The 8,953-nt window shown below is 48.5% G+C and overlaps 1 pseudogene; it reads left to right on the top strand.

Annotated features, from left to right (window-relative positions):
- Positions 1 to 1,373: 1,373 nt before the first annotated feature.
- On the top strand, positions 1,374 to 3,509 carry LOC119365388 (annotated as a pseudogene).
- The last annotated feature ends 5,444 nt before the right edge of the window (positions 3,510 to 8,953 follow it).

The following is an 8,953-nucleotide window of genomic DNA, read 5'->3' as shown; positions in this document are numbered from 1 at the left end:
AAAAATGACAACTTGTATGGTTGTTCATCTCAAGAAATATAAATTTATTTTTACTTCGGTTTATTCGGTTAACCGTTCGGTTTTTCGGTATATACCATAAAAACCAAAGTTTAAATCGGTATGAAAAGTTCATACCATACCGAAACCAGAAACCATAAAAACCATAAAATCGGTTCGGTTCGGTTTATTTTCAGTATGGTTTTTCGGTTCGGTTTTGAAATGCACAGGGTGACCTCTAGCAATCATCATGCCTTGCTGTGTCTGTAAAATGTAATCCATGGATCGACGATCAATATGTGGATGGAATTGTCTTGTCAAACATTATCTGTGGCGGCCAGAAATATCTGCCATAGCTGGCTAAGATTTGAACAGGTCAAATATTCACTCTCCTGGGTGAAAAGCTATGTCCTGGCCAGTGTGGTTGGAGTATTCCTTCCTGAGTGTACGTGTTGGGAACCTTGCACGTAGTTTCGGTGTTGCCAACGACAGTGGTGGTCGTTGCCTAGCGCTGGCTAGGCTGGTTGCAGGATTAGTTTGCATGTTGCACGTACTACGGGCAACTCTGCTGCTGGCCTCTAGAAAACATATCATGCCGAGCTAGCTAGTTTGTGTAAAATCTAATCCATGGGTTTATCTGTGGATGGGACTAGCACACATGCAAGTTGTCCTGTCAACCGTAATCCATGGAGCAGAATATCTGGCTAGGGATGATATCTTCTACAGCTGGCTAAGATCGATTTCAATAGCTTTGGTGCATGCATACACATTTTTTCCTTCTGCGTCCAGATGCACGTGCCTACGTACGTAATGCAACTCTCATGCTGGCAATCATACGTACGTACGTGATCTATTTCTCCTGATTAATATTTTTTTGCATGGATTAAGATTTCAAGCGGCAATCATGAACTTGCCCATTCGAGGCTACGTATAGTATATGAGCATATACATGTCGCTATCTATGTATGTCTCCATCTCAAAATTGATTACCAGAGGCTAAGAGCATGTTTAGTCCTGCCAACTACTCGTCAAACCAGTTACTACTTGTTTCTCAAAGACAATAACAGGCAGAAAGAAAGAAAGAAAGAAAGAAAACAATCAGCAGAACGTGGAATGAGCGACAGCCGACAGTACGTACGTCTGGCTCGCTCCGTAGTACTCCACTTGAATCAACCAAGTGGAGTACGTACTACAACATATATCGATTCATTCCGGATATGTATATACCACACGATCTTCTCTTCACATGCACGTCTCATTATTAATCCACGCCCGATATTCCAGGGAACGTCGTCATGTCGACCAAGACAGCACACGAGCAGCCCCTCTCGTCGCTCCACCACCTCACGCTCGCCTATATAAGCACGCCCACCTTCTTCTTCTTCCTCAGACCAGCTAAGATATTGGGTTAGCCAAGAGCAAGAAAGTGGAAAATTGGATAGATCGAGCGGTGGCTACCACGTACTCTGAGGTCTCAAGCTCCAAGAGCATGGCCCGGATTGCCCCGCTCCTGCTGGTGGCGCTGCTCTCCCTAGCCGTGCAGCTCACGCCGTCCGCGGCTTGCCCATCATGCCCCAAACCAAAGCCTCCACCGCCACCGCCGCGTAAGCTGACGCCTCCGCCGTCCGTGCCCTGCCCTCCGCCGCCACACTCTCCCAAGCCTACACCACCGCACACGCCTACCCCAAAGCCAACACCACCTCACACGCCCACGCCACCGCACACCCCAACCCCGCCACACACGCCTACCCCGGCGCCAACACCGCCTCACACGCCCACTCCGCCGCACACCCCAACCCCCGTGCCAACACCGCCTCATACGCCCACCCCGGTGCCAACACCACCTCACACACCCACCCGGTGCCCACACCGCCATACACGCCAACCCCTGTGCCCACACCGCCGCACACGCCAACTCCGCCCTCCCCAGTCCCTCCTACGCCAACCCCAGTAACCCCGCCATCACCTATTGTTCCATCCCCGACACCGTCACCGCCATCAGGCAAGTGCCCAGTGGACACGCTGAAGCTGCTGGGGTGTGTGGATGCGCTCAACGGGTTGGTGCATGCCGTGATCGGTAGCAGTGCAAGTGACACTTGTTGCCCTCTACTGGCCGGCGTGGCCGGTGTTGACGCCGCACTCTGCCTCTGTACCACCATCGAGCTCAAGGCACTCAACATCAACCTCGTGCTGCCAATCGCCATCCAGGTGCTTGTTAACCAGTGCGGCAAGACAGTGCCTAGCGATTTCCAATGCCCTGTGACGCCACCCTCGCCGACACCGCCGCCATCCCCTATCACCCCACCACCTACCCCTGTCACTCCTTCGCCTACACCGCCATCCCCTATGGTCCCGACCCCAATGCCAGTTACACCGCCGCCATCGCCGCCGACTCCTGTCAATCCTTCGCCTACACCGCCATCCCCTGTGGTCCCAAACCCAGTGCCAGTTACACCATCGCCATCGCCACCGACTCCTGTCAATCCTTCGCCTACACCGCCATCCCCTGTGGTCCCGACCCCAGTGCCAGTTACACCCCCGTCATCGCCGCCAATGGGCAAATGCCCAGTTGACACACTGAAGTTGCTAGGGTGCGTGGACGCCCTCAAGGGGCTGGTGCACACGGTGATCGGTAGCAGTGCCAGCGACACCTGTTGCCCGCTCTTGTCTGGTGTGGCCGGCCTCGACGCCGCGCTCTGCCTCTGCACCACCATCGAGCTCAAGGCGCTCAACATCAACCTCGTGTTGCCAATCGCCATCCAAGTGCTCGTTAACCAGTGCGGCAAGACAGTGCCCAACGACTTCCAGTGCCCTGCGACGCCGCCATCGCCGACACCGGTTACGCCGCCAACCCCACCTGCAAAGCCTCCCACCCTGTTACACCAGTAACTCCGCCATCGCCAACACCAACACCGGTTACGCCTCCGTCCCCTGTGGTCCCGGCCCCAGTCCCAGCGACGCCGCCGCCATCGTCGTCAACAGGCAAGTGACCCATCGACACGCTGAAATTGTTGGGCTGCGTGGACGCGCTCAACGGGCTGGTGCACGCGCTAATCGGCAGCAGTGCCAGCGACAAATGCTGCCCACTGTTATCCGGTGTGGCTGACCTCGACGCAGCGCTCTGCCTCTGCACGACAATCAAGCTCAAGGCGCTCAACATCAACCTCGTGCTGCCCATAGCCATTGAGGTGCTCGTCAACCAATGCGGCAAGACAGTGCCTGACGACTTCCAATGCCCTAGTTAAGCTCCATCAAGTAATATAGTGCTATGAGTATCACCTGCATCTGAATGCGATACATCCATTAAATCTCTTGTGAGGTCACTTATGCAATAAGTAATATCTACATGTGCAGCTCTAACTACTAGTGATGTGGAGCTGTGGAACATGCATGCATTTTGTTAGTGTAATTGTCTATCAAATAGTAACCGTGTAACGTTTTATCAACTGTGGTCTTCCATTGGTTTGTAGTGTGTTCTTTCCTCTAAATAAAATGCCTTGCGCTGTGTAGAATGAACTTTTTCACATGTATGCATGCCTCGTTTCTGTGTTGGGGAAAATATCAACCTCAAAGATCCACTCGCATTTGATTCTTATCAACAAGTTGACAGGTATGCTCCGAATCCATATATGGTCTAAACGGACAAGAGAGATATGGATTTTTGCTCTCCCAAATCGTATCATTTCCCTCCTGCTTGGAAAGATGAGATGCATGAAATAATTGGCTAAGGCTTGATTTCATTCCACTTTGCTACTCCCTCCGTCCGGAAATACTTGTCATCAAAATGAATAAAAGGGATGTATCTAGACGTATATTAGTTTAGAACTTTAGATACATTCCTCTTTATCCATTTTGATGACAAGTATTTTGGGACGGAGGGAGTATTTCTCAACTTGTCATCAGCTATTTCGCTCTTCAGATTGCAGCAATCGCGGAACACAAAAAATATGGAAAATAACAGATGAGGTGCCACACACTATGGGTTCCTAAACCGATATCAATAACGTGGAATTTAAGTTCAGTTCAACAAATTGATAACAAAAATGCAAGGATCAGGAGAAATTACCCAGTGGCACCGATAGAGGCCCGCGCACCGCGGCAGGAGACTAGACAGGGCGGAGGCCCGAGGCTAAGCATGGGGCCAAAATATATCCAGCAACTCATGAGTGCAAACATATATGCAAAACATACAAGCACTCACTCAACAAGTACTAATCATGCCATGATGCAACACACACAATGTTGACTCTAACTTGAATAAATGCATAAAGTAAGTACTTGTTACCAAGAGAGAAAGCATTGGTTCAAGAGGCCCTTGATCTAGTACGCGAACATGAGGGACTTGATCTTGTTCTTGGATAGGTATATGATCTCCCATAACATCTTGCTCTTGTGTTGGGGGTGATGACTTCCCTTATGGTCGATCCACAAGAGGGGATCTTACTCCTTCTTCTTCTACATGGACAAGGGGTGTTTCTTGTGGAAGAATATGACCAATCCCCATTGTACTTGTATCTTGGGAAGGAGCCTCATCACCTACAACACTTGAAACAAATTGCTCCGCATGGAAGGACCGAACCGGATTTTCATTTATCTTCTCCCCCAAATCAAAGAACCAATCAAGCTTGGCCCTAATAATTTCCCATGGTGTCTCCACCTCCTCGTGAATAAGCCAAGCATCCAATGCTTCTCCAAGGTACCTAAAACACATTAGGGTACAAAATGGTCCCCAAACATATTGGGTCCAAAGTAGTAAGCACAACCACAATACATAGGGCAAACTCCACAATAAGTATGTGCAAAAGGATATGAAAATGAATTTCATGCACATCTTTAACCATTAATGATATTATGGAGTTTACCCTATATAGAGGATCAAGAGAGCAAGCAAGGCATGAAGAAGTATATGAAAATGAAGTCAACACAAAACCCAATGACATCCTCTGTTTGATGGCCCATGGAGATGCTTCCTTCTGGCCTAGCGCGGTTACAGACATATTTCTTTAGGACTCCCATGAACCTCTCAAAGGGGAACATATTGTGTAGAAATACGGGCCCCAGAATGACAATCTCGTCGACTAGATGAACTAGGACGTGCGTCATGATATTGAAGAAGGATGGTGGGAACACCAGCTCGAAACTGACAAGACATTGCGCCACATCACTCCTTAGCCTTGGTACGATTTCTGGATCGATCACCTTCTGAGATATTGCATTGAGGAATGCACATAGCTTCACAATGGCTAATCGGACGTTTTCCGGTAGAAGCCCCCTTAATGCAACCGGAAGCAGTTGCGTCATAATCACGTGGCATTCATGAGACTTTAGGTTCTGAAACTTTTTCTCTGCCATATTTATTATTCCCTTTATATTCGACGAGAAGCCAGTCGGGGCCTTCATACTAAGCAGGCATTCAAAGAAGATTTTCTTCTCTTCTTTGGTAAGAGCGTAGCTGGCAGGACCTTCATACTGCTTTGGAGGCATGCCGTCTTTTTCGTGCAAACGTTGCAGGTCCTCCCATGCCTCAGCTGTATCTTTTGTCTTCCCATACACACCCAAGAAGCCTAGCAGGTTCACGTAAAGGTTCTTCGTCATGTGCATCACGTCGATCGAAGAGCGGACCTCTAGGTCTTTCCAGTAGGGTAGGTCCCAAAATATAGATTTCTTCTTCCACATGGGTGCGTGTCCCTCAGCGTCACTCGGAACAGCTAGTCCGCCGGGACCCTTTCCAAAGATTACGTGTAAATCATTGACCATAGCAAGTAGGTGATCACCGGTATGCACGGCGGGCTTCTTCCGGTGATCTGCCTCGCCTTTGAAATGCTTGCCTTTCTTTCGACATTGATGGTTGGTCGGAAGAAATCGACGATGGCCCAGATACACATTCTTCCTGCAGCTTCCCAGGTATATACTTTCGGTGTCAGCTAAACAATGCGTGCATGCATGGTATCCCTTGTTTGTCTGTCCTGAAAGGTTACTGAGAGTGGGCCAATCATTGATGGTCACGAACAGCAACGCCTTTAGGTCAAAATCCTCCTGTTTGTGCTCATCCCACGTACGTACACCGTTTCCATTCAACTAATGACCTTAGATACACATCAATGTCGTTGCCAGGTTGCTTAGGGCCTTGGATGAGAACTGGCATCATAATGAACTTTCGCTTCATGCACATCCAAAGAGGAAGGTTATACATACATAGAGTCACGGGCCAAGTGTTGTGATTGCTGCTCTGCTCCCTGAAAGGATTAATGCCATCCGCGCTTAAAGCAAATCATACGTTCCTTGAGTCACTTGCAAACTCATCCCAGTACTTTCTCTCGATTTTTCTCCACTGCGACCCGTGAGCGGGTGCTCTCAACTTCCCGTCTTTCTTACGGTCCTCACTGTGCCATCACATCAACTTGGCATGCTCTCTGTTTCTGAACAGACGTTTCAGCCGTGGTATTATAGGAGCATACCACACCAACTTCGCAGGAACCCTCTTCCTGGGGGGCTCGCCGTCAACATCACCAGGGTCATCTCGTCTGATCTTATACCGTAATGCACTGCATACCGGGCATGCGTTCAGATCCTTGTACGCACCGCGGTACATGATGCAATCATTAGGGCATGCATGTATCTTCTGCACCTCCAATCCTAGAGGGCATACGACCTTCTTTGCTGCGTATGTACTATCAGGCAATTCGTTATCCTTTGGAAGCTTCTTCTTCACTATTTTCAGTAGCTTCTCAAATCCTTTGTCAGGCACAACATTCTCTGCCTTCCACTGCAGCAGTTCCAGTACGTTACCGAGCTTTGTGTTGCCATCTTCGCAATTGGGGTACAACCCTTTTTTGTGATCCTCTAACATGCGATCGAACTTCAGCTTCTCCTTTTGACTTTCGCATTGCGTCCTTGCATCGACAATGACCCGGCAGAGATCATCATCATCGGGCACATCGTCTGGTTCATCTTGATCTTCAGCAGCTTCCCCCGTTGCAGCATCATTGGGCACATTATCTGGTTCCTCTTGATCTTCAGTAGCTTTCCCCGTTGCAGCATCACCGTATTCAGGGGGCACATAGTTGTCATCGTCCTCTTCTTCTTCACTGTCTTTCATCATAACCCCTATTTCTCCGTGCCTCGTCCAAACATTATAGTCTGGCATGAAACGATTGTAAAGCAGGTGGGTGTGAAGGATTTTCCGGTCAGAGTAAGACTTTGTATTCCCACATTTAGGGTATGGACAACACGTAAAACCATTCTGCTTGTTTGCCTCACCCACTTCGAGAAAATCATGCACGCCCTTAATGTACTCGAAGGTGTGTCTGTCACCGTACATCCATTGCCGGTTCATCTGCGTGCATTATATATAATTAAGTGTGTCAAAAACCATTACAAAACATCATGAATAGATAATTAAGTGACTAAATTAATAGAAGTTCATCATCACATTAAAACCAAAGTACATACATAGTTCTCATCTAACAACATAAAGCTCTCCAGAGCATCTAAATTAATTAAACCATACATTGAAACTATGTAAAATATTTCAATGCGAAAACAAATGCGATCATAATCGCAACCAAGGTAACAATTGATCCAACGGCATAATGATACCAAGTCCCGGTATGAATGGCATATTTTCTAATCTTTCTAATCTTCAAGCGCATTGCATCCATCTTGATCTTGTGATCATCGACGACATCCGCAACATGCAACTCCAATATCATCTTCTCCTCCTTAATTTTTTTTATTTTTTCCTTCAAGAAATTGTTTTCTTCTTTAACTAAATTTAACCTTTCGACAATAGGGTCAGTTGGAATTTCCGGTTCACATACCTCCTAGATAAATAAAATCTATGTCATGTTGGTTGGCATAATTTTCATAAACAATAAATGAAGCAATAGTTATAAAGATAATATATATCACATCCGAATCATAGACAGGACGAGGGCCGACGGGGGCGGATACCAAAACCATCGCACTATATAATAACAAGCAATAAAATAGTAAAACAATTAGACAAGTATCTATCTAAAGCAAGAATTTATTTTCGGAAAGAAGATAAGAACAAGAGGCTCGCCACGGTGGTGTCGGCGACAAGATCGGCGCGGGCGATCGACAACAGTGAAGACGGGGACGGGGTGTGACGGGCCGCTAATATAAACCTAAACAAATCTCGGGAAAAATAGAGTTCGGAGGTCGTGTTTCGAGAGTAGAAAGCTTAACTAGTGTGGCTCGGACATTTCATCGAACACCTCAAGTGCATAGGAGATGAGCTACAGCACCACAAAGCCCTCCCCTCCCCGGCCAGAGAAAAACAGAGCAGTGGGGTGCTCTGCTTGCGGGCGAGGGGTATATATAAGCACCTCAATGGTCCCAGTTCGTGGCATGAACCGGGACTAAAGGGTAACTAGTTGTCCCAGTTCGAGCCACCAACCGGGACCAATGGTGGTGGGCCAGGAGCCAGGCCCATTGGTCTCGGTTCGTCCCACCAACCGGGACCAAAAGGTCCAGACGAATCGGGACCAATGGCCCACGTGGCCCGGCCGGCCCTCTGGGCTCACGAACCGGGACCAATGCCCCCATGGATACCAGTTCTAGACTGAACCGAGACTAATGGACTGACCCGGCCTGAACCAAAGCCCTTTTTTCTACTAATGCATGCATGTAAACGTGTGACGTGTGCATATCCGAGACAGTGAACGAGAAATACCGCAAGAGAACTCCTCCCTGCTGGGCTGGCTGGTCCACTCATGCTGGCACTATGGACACGTACGTACGCACACAACCCGTGCATGGCGTTGCGTGTCCGGCCGGCCGGCCGCGTGCAATACAGTATCCCCTGCCATTGCTATTCTTTCACGCCAGAACCAGGCTGAACATGGGGCGGGCCGTTTCATACCCGTCGACAGAAGTTTCACATGTACTCCCTCCAATCAAGCTCGTGAACCCGGATCTTTCAAAAAAAAAA

This window comes from Triticum dicoccoides, chromosome 2B (genome assembly GCF_002162155.2).
Source record: "Triticum dicoccoides isolate Atlit2015 ecotype Zavitan chromosome 2B, WEW_v2.0, whole genome shotgun sequence".
Lineage (NCBI taxonomy): Eukaryota > Viridiplantae > Streptophyta > Magnoliopsida > Poales > Poaceae > Triticum > Triticum dicoccoides.
Note: the sequence above shows the minus strand (reverse complement) of the source record. Positions and strands in the feature narration are given on the sequence as shown.